The following is an 11,854-nucleotide window of genomic DNA, read 5'->3' as shown; positions in this document are numbered from 1 at the left end:
TATTCATGACTTGAGACTTGACTTTGACTTGGTATTCATGACTTGAGACTTGACTTAAGCTTGAGACAGATGACTTGAAAGGACTTGACTTTTTTTAATTAAATATTTGCGTTTGTTTTTGTATTGAGATTACATTTAGTTTTTTGGGTGATTATAGCGCCATGCGTGCAAACTTGGCAACCTACTAGAAGGCAGGAGTGTTAACATGGCAGCGGCTAGCGTTACTCCAAAACTAGTGAAGTTTGGATTCAAGGATTATTTTTTCGACGACGGTAATAAGAAGAGAACAGCGGTATGCAGGGTCTGCAGCATAAAGATCAGTGACATGACCTCCACAACATCCAACTTAATTTGTCAATACAAAAAAACCCACAGAGAAAGGTACTTGCATATGTTGTGTTAGCTAGAAAGCTAACGTTAAGTTTAAGCTACGTTAGACTTGGTTTCAAATCGATTAAGCATTGCAAAGAGAAGACAAAACGGTAAATGAACACTACAACCGCCAAGGGATTCATTTTGACTAACCCTGATACTGACGTGCTGCCAGGAGAGAGAGAGAGAGAGAGAGGAAAAGAGATGCCTCGTTTATTTCCCCTGTGTTATTATCAGAAGTTACTGTAAACTGTTGAATAATGTAGTTCATCTACGTTTAGTAGTTTGTTTAAATGTTTTAATTATGTTGTTTTTGTTTGTAGAAGTGCATCAGTCCTTGATTTATTGTAAAATGAATCTGAAGTTTTTGATCTGTTATGATGATAAACTGAAGCAATTTCTAAATGAACCCAATTAAGTGAGTTTTAAATCGTCCTTAGTTTATAAGGAAATGATGAAGAGGAACAAATTAAACTAGAGAATGCAGTTCCTTAAGAAATTCCTAGTGGGAATGCTTTATGCTGAAAACCTGACGCTAAACTGCTATGCTGAAATGTAATGTGTAAGAAGAAAGTGAAGAATTTAGATTGAAATGTGTAAGAAGAAAGTGAATAATTTAGATTGAAATGAAATGTGTAAGAAGAAAGTGAAGAATTTAGATTAAAATGAAATGTGTAGGAAGAAAGTGAATAATTTAGATTGAAATGAAATGTGAAAGAAGAAAGTGAAGAATTTAGATTGAAATGATAAATGAACACTGGGGGCTTGAATGTGTGATGAGAGAAGAAAAGAAAGTAAAAAGGCTTGGAAAAGCAGCAGAATATTTAAACTGCAAACTTCTGAACTAATTTGGCTAATCCCTCAGATTTGGCCTAGAGCTGTTGAGGCATGGACCGGTGCAACAAGTCCTCCAACTAATACGACCAGATAGGTCGATTGTTTTCCTCGTTTTCCGACCCATTAATACGACCCAGAGCAGCGTTTTCAATCAACGGGTGCGTCAGCCTGTATACCTTTACGACCCACGGGCGCGTTTTAAATCAACGGGAGGCGGCGTAATGACGTACAACGTCCTCGACAACTTCTGTTAACAACCATCGTTTTTCAGAAACGTACACTCTTCAAAAATCACGGCTTTCTGTCGTAGAACAAAACGTGATCCGCCTCTTAAATTTGTGTCGACCACAGACCTTATTTCGAGCTATTTTCCCAAATCCTATGGAGAAATCTCATTGGTTCTGACGCGAGGGAACCGGAAGTGGTCAAATGCTAACTCACCGGGGTTTTGGACTCGTCACTGCATCAGACAACATCCATTTATTTCCCAGACAAGCTAATAAACGTGAGTAGTCAGATATCAAAAGTATATTCATTTTGGGATATGTATTATGTTGTTTTATTTTGTCGTCTAGTACAGTGACTAAGATTACTATGTTTACCTAGGAATAATGATAGCAAAGCTAAATTAGCCAAAAGTAGAATCAGCTAACGTTAACGTGAGCATGGAAGTTATGTGATCCATCGGTTCATGCGGTTGATCCAAATGTTATCAAACGTCACATTCTTTATAACTATATTAAATACTATTTATCTATTAAGTGAAGAGTGACCAGGGGTGTAATACTGCCGGAACACCGCTCCGGCACCTAAAACGGGGATGGTTGTTAGCATCTGGTGCTAGCTAGCTATGATAACGGATAGGCTAAGAGGCTAATGTACCTAATGTAATGTTTACACAGTTAACTTTAGTCTAAGTTATCTCAGTGGGTCTGAAACAGTTTGGTCACCATATATGGAAATACATATTTCCAAGGCACACTTTTATATTATTGTAATGTTCCACAATAGGAGTCGGAAATTCAAGTTCTTAGGTTCAATAGCTCCTTTGGTAGTATACAAATACAGGTTCATAGGTCACAGGTTGCAGGTCGCAGGTTCAACGTCACATAGCACCCTAAAAAAAATCGAATGAATCTAAAACATCGATGAAATCATTACAATTCATACTATTGGACATACAACAAATGCATAAAAAAACAAAACAGTAAATAGTTAAATATGCACAAAGATACATTTAAAAAAAGTATTATTCTTATCATTTTTTTTATTATTGAAATGTATACAGTTAAGTTTCATATGGGTGTTGACAGATGTATCCATAGATTTAGTTAATTTTGCCCTCAAGTGCACAAGATTGATGCATTTAACTTCACGGGGGCCTCCGGACCCCCCTAGAGGACATGAGGTCCACCCCCACTTAAAACATATTCACATGGATAGGATACTAAATACATGTGCACACTTTTTATATAGTAACCTTTGTACCTCAGCAGGAGGGAGTTAGTTTATAAAGGTCCTTCACTGATCACTTAACTATCACGCAGCTGTGTGCAGCATTTACTGTAAGAATCACACATTTATTCAATAATGCAGACTTAATAAAAGACCATTCTTTGTTGATTCTGGCTGGAGTGTTAATTGACAGTAGTTACATAAGCTTCAAAACAAGCCACAACTGCGCGTGCACACGTGCAGAACTTATAGAATTAGCAATACACCCCTGCTAATGATGATTTTAGTATTATTTTCTGTGATGATGGAGCATCAACTTTTGGATCAACCAGATATTGACAGATTAGGGTTGTCCATAACAGTCAATTTAAACATGTGACTGACTCTGTATAACATTGTTTTCCTTACTCTTGTGATTTTTGTTCATCCTATCTAAAAGATAAAAAAACATGAGTTCATTGTTTTAACAAGATTTTTCACGATATAATAAAATACATGAATCCTGTAAACATTTGTAGTATAGTATTCTTATTTTTGGTATTCCCTGACATTATCTGTGTTTCTGTTACAGATGCCTACTCAAAAAGTGTGCCAGACATGCAGGCAAAGCATAGGAGTAGCAAGTAAAAAATGCAAACAATGTGGTGCCATCCAACCCTACAAAGAGAAACTCTCCAAGCAAAAAGAAAAGGTTGCACAGGAGTGGAAGGCCACGCAAAAGAAAAACCACAGTGTCAACAAAGTGTATGACTCGACACATTTACTGGTAAGCTTTTTTCTCTTGCAGATGTCAGTTATCATAAAAAAGTGTGTAAATAATCCCTGATCTTAATCTTTTTATACAAATTGTTAAATTACTGAATTGATTTATACTTTCCAACAGTCGCCCTCATTTACTTTTTAAAAATAATCCTAATTTCTTAAGTAAGTTTATGTGAGAAGTACAGACTAGTGCACGATTACTGCACTTCATGTAATGTGTTAAGCAAAATTGTTGTCACCGTTGTATTTAAAGCTGTAAAGGCATAACACATTTTTTCGAACTGATGTTAGATAGTGTTTGTACTTGCAAGCACCCAGTTTTAGTAAAACATTATTTCTTAACCAGAAGTAACATAGTTCAGGCCAGTGGTAATTCCTAGAATCAGAGCTTCAATGTACATGTTTTTCTAATTATATCTTACAAAAAAACCTGCATTTTGGTGTTTTATATTTTATTTTGGAACTTCATGGTATGGAAAACACATAATTATGTGACTATGGTTTCCAAAAGTAAAATAAATGAAATATCATATACATTTTTGAATAAATGGTAAAACCAAGAATGTCACAGAATCAAAACCAGCCCATATTAATATAGTGCTTGAAAGACAATCAAGACCTGGAAAGAGTTAGTATTAATAAAGAGGCCCTTAAAAGCACTTTCATTAAGCTTACCAGAGTCTCTGACTTTGAGCCGTGTTCGAACAGTCATTTCAAAATTCCCCTGTAACACCAGCTTTACATCTGAAGTGCTGTTAATGCGGAACTTTGAACCTGAAATGATATAGGTTATAGCTTGCTGACATGTTTCAAAGCTAAATGTAGCTTATTCAGATATCTGAATGTGAGAATTAAATGGACCCATATTAGGGATGCCAGAAACTGACCATGATCAAAATCGGACAGCCCTGGCGAATATTAATTGATTATTCGCCGCCGAATTGAAACTAAGCCAGGAAAAAAAAGAAATACATAAATAATAATAAAAATATATATAAATAAAATCGAATTTTAAAAATAATTTTCGATTATGGAGACTGTAACGAATATTCGAAAAATAGAATAATCGCTGGCATCCCTAACCCATATAAAAATAACTATGCCCATGTAAAAAAAACTCAAAGTGAACCCGAGCTCGATAAACTTCTTTTTTTTTTACAGTTCTTTTTTAGGGGCTCCCCTAAAAGGGGTCTAAAATCACACCTGGTTAATTGTGGGGTGCCTTCCTCAATGTGCACACGTATCACCTCAGTGCATTTTTCACTTATGCAAAATAAATGGAGTTATAATGGCTTTAGGTGTGTGATGATGTTTAGAGCTGTTGTGTACATAATATTTCTTGTTTTTTTGTGTCCATTGTGTTCCAGCTCCACAAATGGAAAATGTTAGATCGGCGTCCCATCCTCCTTCTTGCCAAGAGAGGCACAAATGGTTTTTGCCGATTGCATCTGTCCATGGCAAATCGAGACAGAAGATGGTAACAATGCACTTGTTACCATAAAGAGGATTTACGAAAGCCTAATTAATGGTAAAGTATACAAATCTGCATGCTATATTTCAGCAATTTATCTGTTAACATGTTTTGTAAATTAGTTGCTCAGTTATCTGGTTTTAAATGTAAAAAAATGTGAATCACTGTTTACCAAGTAGTACAAATATGTCGTTATGTCTTGTTTTGTCAGTTAAAGGGCCCATGTCATGCTTTTCTGGTTATTACCCGTCCCCTTGTGTGTTATGAAGCTTTTCCTGCATGTAAACGGTCTGCAGAGTCACAAACCCTCAAAGTACACCCTGTAGCGAGTAAAACTCTAACACAGAAAATACCTGTCTATGCTGCTCTTTTTCTATTTTTTTCTTCCTGAGTATAGTGACGTAACGGGCATAGTGACGTACCGGCTCACACACACACACTCACTCAGCCTTATCTTTTCTCAGCCGAGGCTCCGCGGATCTCCTCACGCACACACGCACACACACTCACAGCCTGGATGTGAGTGTGTGTGTGTGTGTGTGTGTGCGCTCAGGCTGAGTTCCTCGCTGTCTCGCAGACCCCACACAGCAACCAGGAAACAACACCAGTAATCCAGCTCACACTGTCTGCTCCTCGAGCCTCAAAGGGCGGAGCAGCGAGCCCCCCAACGTCCCGCCAACACGGCACCCAGACCCCACGCAGCATTCTCATCTGTTTGTCCTTACTGGTGTCATTTCCTGGTTGCTAACAAACGCCATTGTAACACAGAATCACTGATGTTCCGCTGTTTCATTTTTAGCTGTAATTACTCAGATTATAAATGTATATGGCGGATTATACTTGGTCATTTATTCACCATGCGTCTACTTTTTTTTCTTCTCAATAGTGACTTTGGCAGTTGAACCTGAGGGCCCTTGTACCACACAGGCAGAAATGGCCGCAGACCCAGGATCAGACTTGTCTGTACCTCTTACCACCGAGACTGACACTGAGTTCACTCTCTTCCTCACTCCTGTGTCCTCCGGCCTGACTCCTGCTCTCTCCTCCGGGCTGACTCCTGCTCTCTCCTCCGGGCTGACTCCTGCTCTCTCCTCCGGGCTGACTCCTGCTCTCTCCTCCGGCCTGACTCCTGCTCTCTCCTCCGGGCTGACTCCTGCTCTCTCCTCCGGCCTGACTCCTGCTCTCTCCTCCGGCCTGACTCCTGCTCTCTCCTCCGGGCTGACTCCTGCTCTCTCCTCCGGCCTGACTCCTGCTCTCTCCTCCGGGCTGACTCCTGCTCTCTCCTCCGGGCTGACTCCTGCTCTCTCCTCCGGCCTGACTCCTGCTCTCTCCTCCGGGCTGACTCCTGCTCTCTCCTCCGGCCTGACTCCTGCTCTCTCCTCCGGCCTGACTCCTGCTCTCTCCTCCGGCCTGACTCCTGCTCTCTCCTCCGGGCTGACTCCTGCTCTCTCCTCCGGGCTGACTCCTGCTCTCTCCTCCGGGCTGACTCCTGCTCTCTCCTCCGGCCTGACTCCTGCTCTCTCCTCCGGCCTGACTCCTGCTCTCTCCTCCGGCCTGACTCCTGCTCTCTCCTCCGGGCTGACTCCTGCTCTCTCCTCCGGGCTGACTCCTGCTCTCTCCTCCGGCCTGACTCATGCTCTCTCCTCCGGGCTGACTCCTGCTCTCTCCTCCGGCCTGAGTCCTGCTCTCTCCTCCGGCCTGAGTCCTGCTCTCTCCTCCGGCCTGACTCCTGCTCTCTCCTCCGGGCTGACTCCTGCTCTCTCCTCCGGGCTGAGTCCTGCTCTCTCCTCCGGCCTGAGTCCTGCTCTCTCCTCCGGCCTGACTCCTGCTCTCTCCTCCGGGCTGACTCCTGCTCTCTCCTCCGGGCTGACTCCTGCTCTCTCCTCCGGCCTGACTCCTGCTCTCTCCTCTGGGCTGACTCCTGCTCTCTCCTCCGGCCTGACTCCTGCCCTCTCCTCCGGGCTGACTCCTGCTCTCTCCTCCGGGCTGACTCCTGCTCTCTCCTCCGGGCTGACTCCTGCTCTCTCCTCAGTGTCTTCCTCACAGAAAAGAAGACCAACGAGGAATAAAGTGGCAATTAATGGTATGTGCGGGTTAATTAGTAATTATCTTATTTACATCGACTGAAACTGTGTTTGATTTTGCACATTGAATTAGTTAAAGAGAGAGAAAACAATCATCGGTACAATTAGAATACACCACCTTTTGTTTTGTTTAAGACTTTGCAGTATCAAAAGTCTCAGTGCCATTTTGAACAGTTTAATTGAGCACAATGTGATGTTAGGCAATGTTTAGGAGGTTATTGCTGAACTTCAACTTATTACCATCTTTTAATTCCTTGCAGAATGTCCCATTCATCAAGGGTCAGACACTTTCCCCTACAAAAAACTACTGAGGGAACGAATCAGGGAGGTTTGTTTAGAAAATATTTTTAAATAAATAAACAATGACAATAATGTTTCCGTGGAACCAAGTCTTATCTTATTGGATTTTCGTATACTTTGTTTAAAAGGAGTGTTTCAGTCTTAAGCATGACTGCTAATGTAAATATTGAAATGACAGTAACAATAATTTATTATTAATTTAAGGTTGAGGTACTTGTGTAATGCTTCATGTCGCATTAATGCATCATGTCCAGCCATTTATTTGTATATTACATTTTTTCTTGTAATCCTTTGTAGGTGAATTCCTATTCTTGGCAGTACAAATATTTTTTTAAATAATAATAGTATTCCAAAATATTAAACTGATGGGGAAAATGCTATTGACTATGTTACAGTCCTTCATATGTTTGAGTTAATCGTACCTACTATTATTTCAAATTATCATTTGATTTCACTGGACTTTTTGTATTTACATGTATGACATTTGAAAAAAATGAAGTTTACCTAAAATCTGTGTTTCTTTACTCAGGGCCATACCGAGGTGTTGGTGCAGTGGCAGTCTTGCTCTGGATGGTATGTATCTAATCTGAAGTTTCCTTCAGTGTAGCTGATGGGTCTGGCAGAACAGGGGCCACAAAGTAGTCTTACCAACCAACTTCATCAACCCTGAGATCACTAACTTAAACATTTTGGGTTCCTCAGCAGTAAATTGAATTTAGTTGATCACATGGGGGTGGGGAGCCATGTCATCAATGGCTCTATCAGACGTTTGCGCCGTAAAGTAAGACATCCAAGTTCTCTGCCCTTCGTCATTCAGACATCGCGCCCTAGAAACGCTGTCTGATTGTAACACATAAGCAGGGAAGTAGCCTACATTGAAATAGAAATTAAAATATACAATAGAGTTTATCATTGATCAATATCACTAAAGGTTAAATGATTGATATGTGAGGCTGGATGGTATTTGATCTCTTTTGTAATTACTGACTTGTTACATTTGTTCTTAACAATTATACTATAAGTATAGTTAGTAGTAATAAGTAGTATTATTTCTGTGTGCAGTCTTGCAGGCAGTTGTCTAAGTTTAGTGCTGTATGTTTGGGCATTGATAAGACAGCAAATTCAAAGAATTGGTCAAATGAAACATTGACTTTGAAATAAAAAATGTACCTTGTATTATATATGATGTACGTGTTATATATAAATATATACATTATACTGCACTTTCATCATGATATTTTTGAGTGACTTAGTATATCTTCTCATTTGAAATAGCATTGTCAACATACTGTAGAACTACATATTCCAAAAAGTAATACTTTTTGCTGTGTCAGTATTGTCATACTGATATTCTGTACAAACTGTGAAGTCCATTGAGACAAATGTAACATTTGTGATATTGGGCTATATAAATAAACATTGATTGATTGATTGATTGATTGATTGACTGTTTCTGTTTTACAGTGGGGCGAAGTGGAAAAATTCCTGGGAGCCGAAGGAAAACTTTTCCAGTTAAATATGGCTGACTTTTTTTTTTCTATTTTGGAGTAATAAAATACATATAAAAAAACATCTATGTAAGTGTTGTGCCTATTTGTGTTCTTATGTTATCAGTGAGCTGAAGCCAAGACAAATACAAATATGTTTTAAGTGTATCCATACAAACTCATTCTCTAAAACTGTCATGATTGGTCTGTTGTGAATGACACCCATGAGGAAAAAGGTCCTATACATTATATCACATCGGCAGGGCTGTGATGTGATGAGGCCCTCGCGAGCGTCGACGGGGGGGTGGTGTGTAAACCCTGGACACACCAAGCCGATTACAGCTAGTGGAGCCTCGCAGCAGAAACTGTGGCGCGCTCAATTGCGCCGCATTTGCGCATCAGATGAGGCTCCCTCCACAAGATGAGGGCGAGAGGCAGACGCAGTCTGTGTGATCGGCGTGTATGGAGGGGCGGGCCTGCACATCGGCATATCACAGACTGGTGCATACATTGTACAGGCGGCAATTTGAAATGGAACGCAGCCCACACACGGCAGACAAACCCAAACACTTTTGGAACACGCCACCTCCAGACACATTAACATGCACTCCCCTAACTTTCCCCTAATCTGACATTGTATTTCATTCCATAACATATAAATATACTGTTCACCCATGTGAAACACACACACTGAAACCAAAATAATTTACAAACATGTGAAAATCTTTCATATGCGATGGAAACTTCTGAAGCAATGGAAACAGGAGTCAGAGAGACACGAGGAGAGCAGGAACTTTGATGGCAAACTGATGGTTTATTCACAAGACATGTTGTGTGCCACGAATTGACACAAAAGATGCCAAACCAATTCTGAAGATCTCTACCCCAGACCCATATTTAGCTAGTTCTGAGAGAAGAATCAACATTGTGCATAACAAGATAAAACCAACACCTCTATCAGCTGACGCCAATAGGCAGGAACAGGGAGACAAAACACTGAGAGCACAGTAGCCAAGGCTACAGGTGCCTGTGCTCAGTCAGGACAAGACCTGGGGGGTATACCACGAAACTGGTTCAACCTAACCTGGATATGTTTGAGTTAGCCGGTTGGCCTAATCCAAAACATACGCCCTCTCGCTAAACGGCACTACGACACGGGTTATCAAGTGGATCGCTCAAGCCAGCCGTGCCTATCTAGTTAGGTGCGCGTTCACATAAAAGGGGTAGTATTTGGAGCATTCGACCAATCACAAACATGGAGAAGCGTACTGACAGCGCAGCGCGTATACTTCCTGAATGAAAAGTCAACTATATAATTAGACAAATATGAAGACTTTAAACATCCATGACTCAAACACTTTATCCAGGATAAAAGCCACATAGCTGCACCTGCAAGGTGAACACAGCTGGTAAAAGAAAAAGTGTTTGAATGCGTACATTAACAGGTTTATGATATGCCACGTCTAAGACACGATCTGACTTTAATTACATTTGACTCGAGTGTTTCGTAATGTGTTGCTTAAAATAATACTTCTGCATACAGTATGTGACACTGTAAGTGTTGCACGGCCAGATACGGCTCAGCTGACTCAGATAAGGAGATATATGATACATTATGATGTGATGCCGCGGACTGTACTGTTACTTTGATCCAGTTACTTATGTTGTGGCAGATATTTAATTAAGCTTTCTTAACGCTAATGTTATAATAGTCAGATTGCTCTGAAGATGGGAGGTGATATTCTATTAATGTTCACATTCACACGTGAACACGTTTGGTTCTATGCAAACTCAGTAATATCCATTGTGATACAGTTATAAGGCCTTCACAAGAGACTGTCAGTGGAGATTAAAGGGGATCAGGAGCTCACGTCTTCTCAGAGTCCTTGGTATCTGGCTTGATGATTGTCTCACATTTCTAAACTTCATGTCAATAACCTGCTTAAAAAGCTGAGGGTTAGCCTAGGTTTCTTCTACAGGAACAAGTCCTGTTTCTCTGCTTGAGGCCAGGAAAAGGCTAGTCACTGTGACCTTTTGACCTGTGCTGGACTATGGTGATTTGATCTATATGAATGCACCTGCCAATTGCCTGGTCAAGTTAGATGCTGCGTATCACAGTGCACTGAGATTTGTGACAAACTGTAAAGCATTAACCCATCACTGTACCCTGTATGCAAGGGCTGGTTTGCTTTCACTAACTGTACGGAGGCTCAGTCACTGGTACATTTTTATATACAAAGCCATGTTAGGGAAACTTCCATCTTATATCTGCTCCCTGATCTCACGGAAAATTGTAAGTGGCTACTGCCTGAGATCGAATGCTGTGGTTTTATTAAATGTGCCAACTGCTAGGACTGTCTTAGGGAAGACAGCTTTTAGATGCGCAGCTCCTCTGTCTTGGAATAGTCTGCAAATTAAATGGAAACTGAGCAATCTGGTGCCACTAAATGTTTTTAAAGCTCGGTTGGATGCTACTCAATCGGAAGCTATTGGTACCTGTTTATGTGGATAGTTATGTAAATGGTGCTGTATGATGTCCTTTTGTTGTTCTGTTTATGTTTTTATGTTTCGTGTGGAACCTACTTGAGCAGGTCTCCCTTGAAAAAGAAATCAATGATCTCAATGGGATACACCTGTATAAATAAAGGTTTGAAATGAAATGAAATGAGAGTCATCATCATCATGTTCTCTCTGCTGCTGCTGCTGCTGCTGGCAGCTGGAAGTGAGTCAACACTTATTATACTGCTGTTTAACAGGATAATCTGTCATATAACTTTTTTTTGTATTTGTACAGGTGTGAAGTGTGAACAGTTGACACAGCCAGCTTCTGTGACTGTGCAGCCAGGTCAACGTCTGACCATCACCTGTCAGGTCTCTTATTCTGTTAGTTAATAATAATAATAAAATTCAATAACATGCTTTAACCACTAGGTGCCCGTTTATCAGCTGTGCGCCGTTATGGTGTAAATACTGCCTATCTACCAATTGGATCCAATATAAAAGTCAGCCGAATTACTGTTGATATTGCAAGGAGACATATTGTGTGAAAATAAATCTAAGATGTTGTTAAATGGCTGATATATTTG

General features: G+C 40.5%; 1 long non-coding RNA gene across 3 annotated transcripts in view; it reads left to right on the top strand.

Annotated features, from left to right (window-relative positions):
- Positions 1–6,033, top strand: part of LOC307021477 — a 654,272-nt gene extending 648,239 nt beyond the window's left edge. For 2 of the 3 annotated variants that reach the window (XR_013803163.1, XR_013803164.1), the window contains exons 2-4: positions 3,236–3,430; positions 4,794–4,954; positions 5,784–6,033. This is a non-coding gene — a long non-coding RNA (uncharacterized lncRNA). Of the gene's footprint in view, positions 1–1,483; positions 1,715–3,235; positions 3,431–4,793; positions 4,955–5,783 lie in introns of those variants that run through there. The other variant, XR_013803165.1, reaches the window with a different exon arrangement.
- The last annotated feature ends 5,821 nt before the right edge of the window (positions 6,034–11,854 follow it).

This window comes from Notothenia rossii, assembly GCF_949606895.1.
Source record: "Notothenia rossii genome assembly, chromosome: 10".
NCBI classification, from domain to species: domain Eukaryota; kingdom Metazoa; phylum Chordata; class Actinopteri; order Perciformes; family Nototheniidae; genus Notothenia; species Notothenia rossii.
The sequence above is the reverse complement of the archived record's forward strand: the minus strand, read 5'-3'. Positions and strand labels throughout refer to the sequence as shown.